We start from the raw sequence: 13,161 nt of genomic DNA, 5'->3' as shown, positions 1-13,161 counted from the left end.
TGTTTTCGTCGCCGTCGCTTTCGTCACTATCACTTCCGTTACCGTTGCTTCCGTCGTCGTCGTCGTCACCGTCGCTGCCTCTGTCGTAGTTGTCATACCTGACGATAGGTCCTCCCCGACGTCGTAACCCCCTTCCCACCGCGTCGTCTCATCGAAAAATTAGAACCTAACTTCAGAGGAGAAATTAGGGGATAAATAATCTCCCCCCACCCCGTGCGAAGATGATTTTGCACGTTCGAGATCATAAAGTAAAAAAAAAAAAAAAAAAAAATTCCTAAAAAAGAATTAAAAATAAATTTTATATAAATAAGTTTCTATAAAATATTACTGTCTCATGTTTTTTAAAATATTTTTTTAATTGAATTTTTTATAAAAAAATATATAATTTTCTAAATAAGATTTTTGTACCAAGATGGGGTAGAAAACTGTATAGTAGCATGAAACAATATTTATTTTGTGTTTGATATTTTGTTTAATTAAAAATTTATCGATAAGTATAATAATATATTAGATCGATTATTAATTTTTATTTATTTTCCTAGAAGAGACAATAAAAGGTCTCTTCGTAGTCGTTATCCTTGACGATAAGTCCTCCGACGTTGTAACCCCCTTCCCTTCGCGTCGGCTCGACGAAAAATTAGAACCTAACTTCAGAGGAGAAATTAGGGAATAAATAATCTCCCCCACTTCGTGCGAAGATGATTTCGCACGTGTGAGATCATAAAGTAAAAAAAAAAAAAAAAAATTCCTCAAAAAAATTAAAAATAAATAATATTTTAATTGAATTTTTTTATTAGAAAACATATAATTTTCTAAGTAAGATTTTTGTACCAAGATGGGGTAGAAAATTGCATAGTAGCATGAAACAATTTTCATTTTGTTTGATATTTTATTTAATTAAAAATTTATCGATAAGAATAATAATATATTAGATTGATTATTAATTTTTATTTATTTTCTTAGAAGAGACAATAAAAGGTCTATTTATTTTTATTTTTTTGTAATTTTTTAAGAAGTTAATAAGATTTTATTTAAAGGTTTTTTGGGGAATATGTATCATCGGAAAAATATTTTTAGTTTTTTTATAATATAAATTTTCATTTAGGGTGATTCAAAAATTACAAAACAAGTTAAACAACAATTGGAGTAAAAAAAATTAATATTGTCGTATTTTAATCTATTATTGAAATTCAATCCTGAACTTTTCTTATCATTATATTTTTTAAAAATGTATGTATAATTTTATATATAATTTATTCAAAGCCACCTTAAACCCTAAACCCTACGGTCGAGATCATAAACAATGAAAAATAAAACTCTGTCTTTATGCTCTTAGCAAAATTGAAAAAATATTTTAATAGAAATACGTTATTAGGGACTATTAGTGGGTTTTTTAATAAATGTTGAAAAGACATTTTTAGTAGAAATATAGGGATCATTAGTGTCTCATTTTTTTTAAAATATTTTTTTAATTATAAATTCTTTTAATAAATTGTATAATTTTTTAAGTTAGATTTTTTTGCTTAGATGGGTTAGAAAATTATATAGAAATTTTTTGAATAAGTATTTGATAATTAATGATATAGTACTTTGAGCATTAGGCAATTTTCATAGCAATTTTGTGTTTGATATTTTATGTGATTAAAAGTTTATCGTTAAGTATAATAATATATTAGATTATTATTAATTTTTATTTATTTCCTTTGAAAAGGCAATAAGAGGTCTATTTAACTTTCCTAAGAAAAATTTAAAATATTTCTTGTAATTTTCTAGGAAGTCTCTAATAGTAATAAGATTTTATTTAAAGGATTTATAGTTTTTATTTGGGTTATTGTAAATTGATAGTGATATTTCATTAAATTTTGTTGTGTTTGATTATTATATGGAGTTTATTTATAATGTTATGCAGTGTATGTAGTGTTTAGATTATTTTATGGAGTGTATAAATAATTTTATGGAGTGTTTATGAAATGTATAGACCATTTTATAGAGTGTTTACGGAGTGTTTATGCAGGTTTTATGTATATTGATTATGTCCAATTTTAAGTAAAGGATATGCCGAATTTTACATAAGTATTATATATATAAATTATGTTCAATTTGAAGTATAGGTTATACCCAATCTTATATACTTATTATATATATATATATAAAAGTTATGTTCAATTTTATATAAAATGTATGCATAATTATATATATATTTTATTTGATATATATTTTTTTAAAAATTTTAAATATATGTTGAGGCTCGAACTTGTTGGGCTCGAGATGAGTCTCAGCTCGAAATATTTAAATCAAACTCAGCTCAAACATAGGTAGGTTTGGGTTTGGTTTGGTTCGATGCCACTCCTACCTACTAATAAGCCTTTAGGGTAGAGGGGAAAATGAAAAAAAATGTTGGGGATAAAGAAAATATAAGGGCAGCAAAAAGAGAAAATAAAAGGACAAAGGAAGCAAGAAGCAAGTAACCGGAAGAGGAGAAGAGTAAAGGAAAAAAATATTATATTAAAATATATATTTATAATTTAAAATGGATTAAAATTATAATTAAGTGAAAATGAAAAAATAAAAATAAATTATTTTATAAAAATATAAAGAAAAATTAGGAAAGAAAAAAGGAAAAAAGTAAAATGAAAAAAAGGAAAAGAAAAATAAATAAGAGCGGAAGATCAAATGAAAAGGAAACAAATAAGAGGAAGAGGAAAAAACTTAAAAATTAAAATATATTTTAAAAAAATTTAAATGAATTAAAATTATAATTTAAGTGAAAATGATAAAAATAAATATAATCTATTTTTATAAAAATATAAAAAAATTAGGGAAGAAAAAAGGAAAAATGGGACAATAAGGAAAAAAAAGAAAATGAAAATAATGGAGGGAAAAAGGAAAAGAAAATAAATAAGAGTTGAAGGATAAAAAAAAGAAACAAATAGCAAGAAGAGCATAAGAGTGAAGGAAAAAATTAAAATATATATTTAAAATTTTAAAATAAAATTAAAAAATATTAAAGTGAAAATTGAGGAAAATAAATATAAATTATTTTATAAAAAAATAGTTTTATTATTGAAAAGTATTTTGTTAATATTTTCTTGTAAAATTGAGGTATTTAAATAATTGTATTTAAATCTTGTTCTCAATTTGAAAGTGTCTCTTGTTCATAACTTGTTCTCAACTTAAGAGTGCATTCAAGTCTTTGTGAGATTCAATTATTAATATGGATTGTTAAGTAAATAAGACTCATCCGGAATACCTTTTCAATATAATTGATACATAACAAAGATTAATTTTATGACATACAAAATAATTTATTGTATTGGTAATAAAAATTTATTAAAAACGAAGGCTGTAGTTTTTTCAAGAAATGTTGTAAATATATTTTTAGTAGAAATTCTTTTTTAGGGAATAATAGTGTCTAATGTTTTTGGGAAATATTTTTTAATTGGACGGGCAACGTGGAAAAGGAACCGAACTCTTTCCCTTCGCCGTTATCGTTAGAGTATGTTCTTGAATTGTAAATAAACAATATATTTTTTTTTTTACTAATGCATTTTTTGTTTTATAAATAACATAATTTAAAATTGGTTAACTCAAAAACAAACTATAAACAAGGTTTTTAATTCAATTTATTCTCTAAATTATTAGTGATTTTTATAAAAATGGTAGGAGTGGCAGAGCTCGAGTTTGGCTCCACGTCGTTCGAATAAACCCAATTTTGAATCGGGTTCAGATTCGCGTTCGATGTTGATCGGGTTCCAACTCTTTGATCAAGAATCGAAGCCTTTCTTTTTTAGGTCAATTTCGAATTCTTGCTTGAGTTTTAAATAATTAGCTTCGATTAATGTTTTCTGTTATGTGAATCTGAGAGCGTGTAGAGTTCAGCGGCGACAAGTTGATCCAGTCACAGTTGAAATATCTGGCAAGGTTTCGACTGGCTGAACGCTTCGGTCGTCATTGCTGGTTCCCAAGAACCGTTTATCTGATAAGGGAATTAAAATGAACTCGTTTATCTGATAGGATTTGGATTTTCTTTAAGATGAGTGACCGAACGAGAAGGAAGTCGGAAAGAAACCTGCTAGTTGTCTCTTTAAAAGACATTCAGGGGTTCAAGAGAAGATGGAGTCCATGAATTGCTCTGTCAACCTGGATTTGGATGGATAGAGAAGATTCATGAAACAGCCGAAGTTGTTCAACATCTGTCGGCGATTCAGATTTTGCCAAAGAGAGGCAGAGGTCGACTACATTGGAGCCATCGACTCTGTTCTTCTTTTCGAGGATGTAAACCGTGTTTTTAGTCTATCAGAATCTTTTGATAATTTTCTTATATTTCTCTTCTGAAGTATCTCTTTACAGAAATGATTCCATCTGTCGGATATTCAGATTTTGGCAAAGAGAGGCAGAGGTAGACTACTTTGGAGCCATCGACTCTGTTCTTCTGTTTGAGGATGTAAGCCATGTTTTTGGATAATTTTCTTATATATATATATATATATATCTTCTGAAGTATCTCTTTACAGAAATGATTCCATGCAAGGCAAATGTGAATATGAAATTTCCTTCTTGTTACATTCAGAGACATGGCTCCCTGCAAAGTAGCTGACTAACTTTTGGTTCATAAGCGTATAATCAAATATTTTCATATGAGGGTGGACATACCTGGACGAGACTGTATTTTCATGTGATTTTGTATACATTGGAAGGAGAACGATGTGGAGGGATACGTTTCTCAGTGGTATCATAAACTGAGAATATATATATTTTTTACATGATTTTGTATTCAATTAGGTTCGGCAGGTTGAACCAGATTGAAGTACCAAGATTGGTTGGTCTGTGGCCAGATGTAAAAAACTCAGAAGAAGAGTTTTTTTTTTTTTGGTACAGAGGTTGTGCAATTTAAATTCTACAGTGTAAAATTCGAAGTTTTGAGACACTGCAGAATGTCTTAGGAGAACTCACTAGTTATTGTAATATTCGTTTTTCGTTTACTACATACCTCGTTGAGCATATAACTCTAACCACTTATGCATTTGGATTAGCCGTCTTACCATAAGTGGTTAAGGGAAGATACATTAGTTATTAACTAGTTGATTAATAGTATGAAGGAACATGTTATAAATAATGTGGAGCACTTAGAGACAACCAAAACAATATGTAACATATGTATTGAATTATATTCTACACTGATAGACCATTAAAAATTTATGACATTTTTCAAAAAAATTGTTACATAAACAGACAATCTTCATAAGTACTTTGCCAGATTCAGATGGTTGTTATAAGAGTAAAAGGTTACACAACCATATGCACTTCATGTTGCCACACAGGAAAAGTAGAGGGAAGATCTGGTTTCAGCTATATGTCTTCCTAATCTACCACCCTTATTAGATGTTGCCAAGTCACAAGTACTTAATTCTATTTTAAAACATTTTTTTAATGATGTATGTGCAACCATGCTACGGATTTCAGTTAAGGAGTCCAATAGTCAACCAGAGCATGTGAAAAACTTAGTTATGTTCTCCCAAGGGAGAGGGAACAATGGTTCTGATAGAGGTAAAGGAAGAGGTGGAAAAATACTTGTCAAAGGAAGAGGTAGAGGTGAGAATGTTTCTACCTCTAACACTGGTGATCAATAAGGAAGTGTACTTTTTGTGGGCTCAACAACTATCTAGTTGAAAATTGTTGGAACCAACATGACAAACCACCTTACTTCAAGGTTAATCAAGCATCAACCTCTACTACATCCACCAAAAATGAAACACCCTCAGAGTTCTCTAGAGGAAGATTGACTCTATAAGAAGAGGATCATGAATTGTTTCAAAAGTTTAAAAAGTATGATGGTTGCTCCCCAAAGTAACACAACTGCCACAATATTTACTACTACTACATGTTCTTTTCTTTGATTCTCTAGTAATTCACCTTGGATCATTGATTCCTGAGTCTCTGAGCACCTCACAGGTAAACTTAAAAATTTGTCCTCTATGACACCATGCACTTTAGATCATTTTGTCTCCATTGCATATGGATCACAAACTTGGATTCAGGGTACTAGTACATCCACTGTTTCACCATTGTTTTCACTTTCTAATATCTTATTTGTCCCTTAATTTTCGTTGAGTCTTATGTCGGTTAGTCAATTGACCAAAAGCCGAAATTGGTCTATTACTTTTTTTGTATCGCATTGTGCGTTTCAGGATATCAAAACAAAATAGATGATTGGTGGCGGCCATGAGAGCGTTTACTATATAGACCCTACTACATTGACAACAATAGCAATAATCACAACAAAAGAGGCTTCCAAATGGCATATAAGGCTTGACCATCTCTCATTAGCAAATTTAAAAAGCTTAGTTCCTTCTCTTCGTTCGATTTCACAGTTGTTATGAAAATTTTGTGAGCTTGGGAAACACCATAGATCGGTTTTTCAACCCAAACAAAACAATATTGCTTCTAGTCCTTTTACTTTAGTTCATACGGATGTGTGAAGACCTGTTAGTGTCCCAAATATATCTCAATCTAAGTATTTTTTTTTATATTTGTGAATGATTACTTAGAGAGTTACATGTTATATTTGATAAAGGACAAGCTTGGGTACTTCCTATTTTTACCTCCTTTTGTGATATGGTGGAAAATTAGTTTAAAACCAAGGTCAAAATCTTTCGGTCTAGCCTCGCTTTGCTTTTATTGAACCAATATATTGGTTGAATAGGGCTAAACAAGTTTTCACTCTTGAATTAGCTTTCTAAATCTAGCCAAAAACTCATGCAGGTTCTCTCCTTTTTTTGTAGTAAATATATTCTGAAACACATCACATAATTTTGTAAATTATCAGTGCTAGAGTACAACTTGGAGCAAGTGTCCCATATTTGTTTTGCGGTTTTAAGGTGGACTGTTCCTCCATACTGTTAATAAGCCAACTAATGACAAGTGTGTAATTTTTTAGCCATTTGATATGGAAACTATCATCCTCATCTATGGGTGGAGTTGGTTTAGACAAATGTCCTAAGAGATTTCTAGTGATAAGGAATCTCTTAACTGACCGGGTCGAACTCAAGTAATTTGATAACCTTCTCAAGGGTATTGTGGTACTCTTAAGTAAGTAACTTTTACCACTCATATTCACATAATTTTCACCCATCACTAATGAATATTCAATGCACTATATCAACCAACCAATAATATTGGAGAGAAAATCAATCAAAGCTAACCAAGTCAATTAACAATTCACCTTAGGCCAAACCAAAACCAAACCAAAGCCTTAATCATGTAGGTAATCAAGGAGATTATGACTCCACATGCTAATCTAAATCAGATAATATTAATTCCAAAACTTCCTCAATTAAGAACGAATTATAAAGGCAAGTGAAATCTCAAAGGATCTTGGACAACTTAGAGGATCTTCTTAAAAAAACAATTTTCCTTCTGTGTTACTTGACCCAACTATGAAGATAAGATTTCAATCTTTGACTTCCTTCTTTCCTAATAGAAAAGAAATTCTAGAGAATAATCTAATATAGGAAGCCTTTACATAGATAAATCACAACACTTTCTTTTTCATCCTTCTTTTTTTCAAGCTTTAGAAGGAGCTTTTCTTCTATGCAAAGTGTGCTAGCTTTGTGGTTTAAATCACAACTTGACCTTACCGTTTATCATTGATTTCTTTAGGTAAAATACTCTAGCGGACAACACAACCAAAGGAAGATAAAAATCGTGAAAAAAAGAGCAACACGTTTTTTAAAAAAAATCCTCCTGTCAGTAACTAGAAAATCATCCTTTACCGAGGTGTTTGGAGAGTAAAACATACAAACAACAACATAAACTAGTCTTGAAAAAAATCAATCATGCTTTGATCATGATAATCCTCATATAAATCAAGAGGACAAGATAAATCGTCATCCTACATATGTTTTTTTAGGATAGAAAACCAAAGTTATGATAATCCAGCATAAGCTTATATCGAACATTCTCTTGCATGAAGAATAAACCGAGCACAAGACATTATCATGTATGAGATGAAACACTTTTATGTTATCCAGAGGAGAAACAATTAGTAATTCTCTTGCCGAGATCATGACATTATCAAAATCATCTCATGAAGGGTAGAAAAACAAAAGAAACTTGTCTTGATTGTCGAGTGTTCACCAACAACAATACATGAAACTTGATAAAAACTTATTTAATCACCACCTTAATGTCAAGCTCCTAAACCCAATGTTCTGATACAATGTTGGATTTAAGATCCCCTGATAAGGTCCTCGAGTAGAGGATGAGAAGGATGAGAGGAAGAAGAAGAGGAAATGAAAAGAGATAAAGAGATAGATGACTAGAGAGAGATGGAGCTCGAGAGAGCTTGGGAGAAGAGAGAAAGGCTAGGGACGAATTTGAGAAAAGAGGGGAGACTTAATGACCTACCCCTTACCTAAAACCTCTATTTATAGTTTATGAAGGAATGTTACAATGACTACAATGTTCTCAAGGCTACAAGCTCTCAAAAGGAAAAGACATAAGTAGACATACATCATCTTCTTTAATTACACCCTTATGCCATCCTTATGAGAAGAGCATTTAATTACTCTTTATATCTTCATCGTGGTATCTAGAAGTCTCTCCTACCTCTAGTTATCCATCAAACATATTATGCCTACAGCCCTAAAAAAATAGTTTAGGTGAAAGAGAAAACTAATATCACCTCGAGGTAGCCCGTGACCTACTCTACTCTATGAAGGTGCCCTACTTTTACTGGCATCATGCCATTCTTATAGTTTGCTTCCTTATTAATAGGCGCCTTCAGTACTTAGCCACATATGCCCATACTCATTGTTATTTTTGGATGAAGATCCCTTCTCCCTTCCTTTGAAGGTCTTTGGTTGCACATGTTTTGTTCATGTTACATCCCCTCAGAAGAGTAATCTTGAGCCTAAGTCTCTTAAGTGTATTTTTTTGGGTTACTCTTATACCCAAAAAGGTTATTTCTATTATAATCATTCTTTTCGGAAGTTAATTGTTTCTAGGGATGCTAAGTTTTTTTGAGGATGCATCTTTTTATTCCTCAAAAGATGCTCATCTGGGTCTTTTATCAATTCAGACAGCTCTGAAGCCCGTTGTGCCACTTGATGCCAATCTACTTTAGCCCCTTGAACCATCAACCGATACCATACTTGTAGAATTTATAGATCCTTTCGAGGTAAGTCTGTCTTCCCCTGTTGTATTTGGCCCACAGTTTGAAGACTTGCACTAGGTCCTCCACTTCTCATCCTATATCCAATTTTATTTCTCACCATCAATTGTCTTCTTCATGCTGTCAATTTCTTATATCTATTTCTTCCATCTCTGTTCCACAGTCATATCAAGAGGCTCAAAGACATCCAGGATGGAAGATGGCCATGGAAGAATAAATGAATGCAATTTATGATAATTAGACTTGGGCCCTTGTTCCTCTTCTTCCCGGTAAGAAAATTGTGGGTTGTAAATGGGTTTTCACTATCAAGCACAATTCAGATGGTTCTGTTGCTCGCCTAAAGCAAAGGGGCACACTCAATGTTATGGGAAGTGGATTATGAGAAAACATTCTCCCCAGTGGGTAAATTAAACTCGATATGCATCTTAGTATCTCTAACCGTTAATTCATCCTCGCCAATATATCAATTGGATGTAAAAAATATCTTTTTGAATGAGGATTTTAAAGAAAAGATATATATTCAACATCCACTTGGTTTTGTGGTTGAGGGGGAGTCAATATGCAAATTAAGGAAGTCTTTTATGAGCTTAAACAGTTGGTTAAAAAAATCCTCGGGCTTGTTTGATAAATTTAGCCAAGCAATGTTGTGGTTTGGATTCAGTTGGTGCTGAGTAGATTATTTTGTCTTTGTCAAGAATACCTTAAAGTGAAAAGTATTGCTAGTAGTTTATGTGGGTGATATCGTCTTAATTAGATGCGAACAACATGAAAAAAGTCAAAGTGAATATATGCAAAGAATTTAAAATGAAGGATCTTGGACTTCTAAAATATTTTTTGGGTATTGAGGATTCCAGTCAAAGTATGAGATTGTATTATCTTAGAGGAAGTATGTTTTGGATCTACTAGAGGACACGAGGGTGATGATGTGTCAACTAGTAGACACTCCTATGGATGCCAATACAAAGATATGTGCAAGTTCTGCAAAAGATGTTAATATAGGTAAATATAAGAGGTTTGTGGGAAAACTTATTTACCTCACAATGACCAAATCAGATATATCATATGCAGTAAGTCTGGTGAGTTAGTATATGCACAAACCACAACTTACCCATTGTTAAGCCTTGGAGAGGATACAAAATATTCAAAAAGAGCTCCAGGGAAAAAGTTTCTCTATTAGAATCATGTCCACTTAAAAATAAAAGGTTTTTAAGATGCAAATTGGGTTGGATTATGTGATGACATGAAGTCCTCTTCAGGCTACTGTACCTTAGTTGGAGGTAACCTGGTTATATGGAGAAGCAAAAAATAAAATGTTGTTGTGAGGTCTAGTGCAGAAGAAGAGTACAAAGTTATGACCTACACAGTGAGTGAGTTTATTTGGATCAAATCCTTTTTTACTAAATTGAGATTCTATAAAGGAAATTTTATAGAATTATATTGCCTCAACTAGGTAGCTATTCATATCACTTCAAATCTTGTCTTCTACAAGAGGATAAAACACATTGAGGTAGACTACTACTTTACATATGAGAAATTTCGGGCTGACATGTTTCATCGCAAGGACAACTGGTAGACATTCTTACGAGGCCAGTCATATTCAAGATTTTAACCATTATATGCATCAAGATGGGTATCTATGATATTTTTTCTCCCCCGGTTTGAGGGAGAGTGTTGGAAAACATCTCAAAGTGGTATCAAAGTAAATAACTCCCCCATGTCAAGAAGGTGGCAAATGAGATAATTTAAAGGTCTTCTCATAAGGACGACACAAAGGTGTAATTAAAGAAGATGATGTATGTCTACTCATATATTTTTTTTTTACAAAGCTTGTAGCCCTAAAGGCATTGTAGTTGTTAAATTAGGTCCAAGACTTATATCAAAATGACTACCCACTTTAGGAAAACCTCTTTCCAACTAATAAACTTAAGATCTTTGATCTCACTAATCTATGTGGGACTATTCCTTAACACTCCCCCTCACGTGTAAGCATGTGGATAATTTGGGTGGAGGCCTACATACGAATACTCGCTCTGATACCATGTTAAATTGGGTCCAAGGCCTATCCCAAAATGACTAGCCACCTTAGGAAACCTCTTTTCCAATTAATAAACACAAGATCTTTGATCTTACTAATCCATGTGGGACTATTCTTTAACAGTAGTCATTGTAAACCTTCTTCCACAACTATCAATAGAGTTTCAAAGCATGGGGTAGATCATTAAAGTTTCCTCTCTTCTCTCTCAAATTCGTTCTTAGAATTGTCTCCTCTCCCAAGCTTTCTATCTTCTCCTTTCTTCTCCTCCTTTTCTTCCTCTCCTCTTTCACTACCTTGGTCAAGGACCTTGTCATGGGATCCTAAATTCAACAAGAACAACTCATTACCTAGTCGTTTTCATTTTTCAAACATTTTGAAGTTTTCATATTGAAGACTCTTGTCCTATCATGTTCATAATGATTGGTGCAAGAATTTCTTTTGAATTGCTAAAAAAAAGAAGTACTTCACTGACTTAATTATAACAGAGTACAATGAACCTCTATTTTTAATAAAGGAAACAAATATAATCTAATTACAATTAAACTACTTTTGTCCTAGTTACACTCAAAATCTAACACTTAGAGATAAGTCCTAACATAATTAAACGATTGAACATAAATAGAAGACTAAAATAACTAAAATACTTTTTAACTGAAACACTTCAGTGAGACTTCCTCCCATGAGACTCCTTTAAGATTTTGCCATATTAATTATTGCTCATGAGACTTCTTTCTATGAGAGTCATGTATAACTTTCCCATACCTTCTCTTCAATATTCCCCCTCAAATTGGAGTTTATAACTTTAGCTTGTGAGGAAAAAGATTGTTGGTCTTCAATCTTCTTTTGTTAAAAAAAATCTTCATATTTTGTTCTCCCCCTTTCTTGAATATTTTGGTCACATAAAAATTAACACACCATGTGGATTAAAATATCCTTTGCTTGTACTTTCTTCTTCAACTTCTCTCCCTCAAGTTGGGGATAATAAGGACATATTCCTAGCCTGGACAAAACACAAAATGGGAGAGAAAAATCCCTCCTAGCCTTAAGAAAATGCTCCATATACTAGTCAAAATGATCATAATTTGAAACACACTCCGCTCATTTGTAAAGGAAGAAAATCTTCCAATTTTAGGGCACAACTAAGAGACTACTCACTTTTTAAGGGTAGCTCAAACACAAATCATCTCTTGGGTGAAAAATAAAATACTTAAACTCGAACTGGATGTTAAGTGCATACATATACTTTTTAGCTAGGGGGTATAAGCATTTTTTGAAGAGGTGAAAACATAAGTTGATAAACTGAAGGAATACTAGAGGAAAATAATGTTAACCAACAAGAAGCAACTTTGCAACATCAGACTTCCAAACGTATCTAGAGTGTGACATTTTTTTAAGAAAAATAAGGGAGACTTGTGATGATAAAACTGTAAAAATAACTTAACAAAACACTTTAAGTAAGTATAACCTCAAATAATTTTTTGGGGATGAGCATAATTTTTGGAGATAGCGATGTGGAAGATACACAACCAAGTAATAAAACGCAAAAAAATAACAATAACATCTAAGTAGGATCATAACTTAAAGAAGCACAACATGGAATAAATTAAGTATGACCAAAACCATCTAATTTGAAGAGAAATTTGCTTAAAAAATTAACACTTTAGGAGGAAAGGAAAACCAATTCTCGTTAATGCATGGAAAGGTAATAGGAGAAAAAAATGGAAAAAAGAAATATTTTTAGCAAAATTGACTTTTAATACTTCTGATATTGATATCTCTCACAATATAGCTTAGAATCACAAAAGGTTTATTGTTCAAGAAACTAGACTCATAGTGATTTAATTTGATACCCAATTTGACATAAAAAACTTCATTTTTGAATCAGTTATGATCACTTGATTTGATTCATTTTGAAGATTAGATTGACTGAAAGTTGCTCCTTCTGGAACTATAC

The sequence above is a fragment of the Aristolochia californica genome, unplaced genomic scaffold, assembly GCF_029961685.1.
Source record: "Aristolochia californica isolate CCGP_79_NKW_82.1479 unplaced genomic scaffold, dmAriCali1.0.hap1 SCAF_13, whole genome shotgun sequence".
In the NCBI taxonomy this organism is placed as follows: domain Eukaryota; kingdom Viridiplantae; phylum Streptophyta; class Magnoliopsida; order Piperales; family Aristolochiaceae; genus Aristolochia; species Aristolochia californica.
This window is presented reverse-complemented; position numbering follows the sequence as displayed.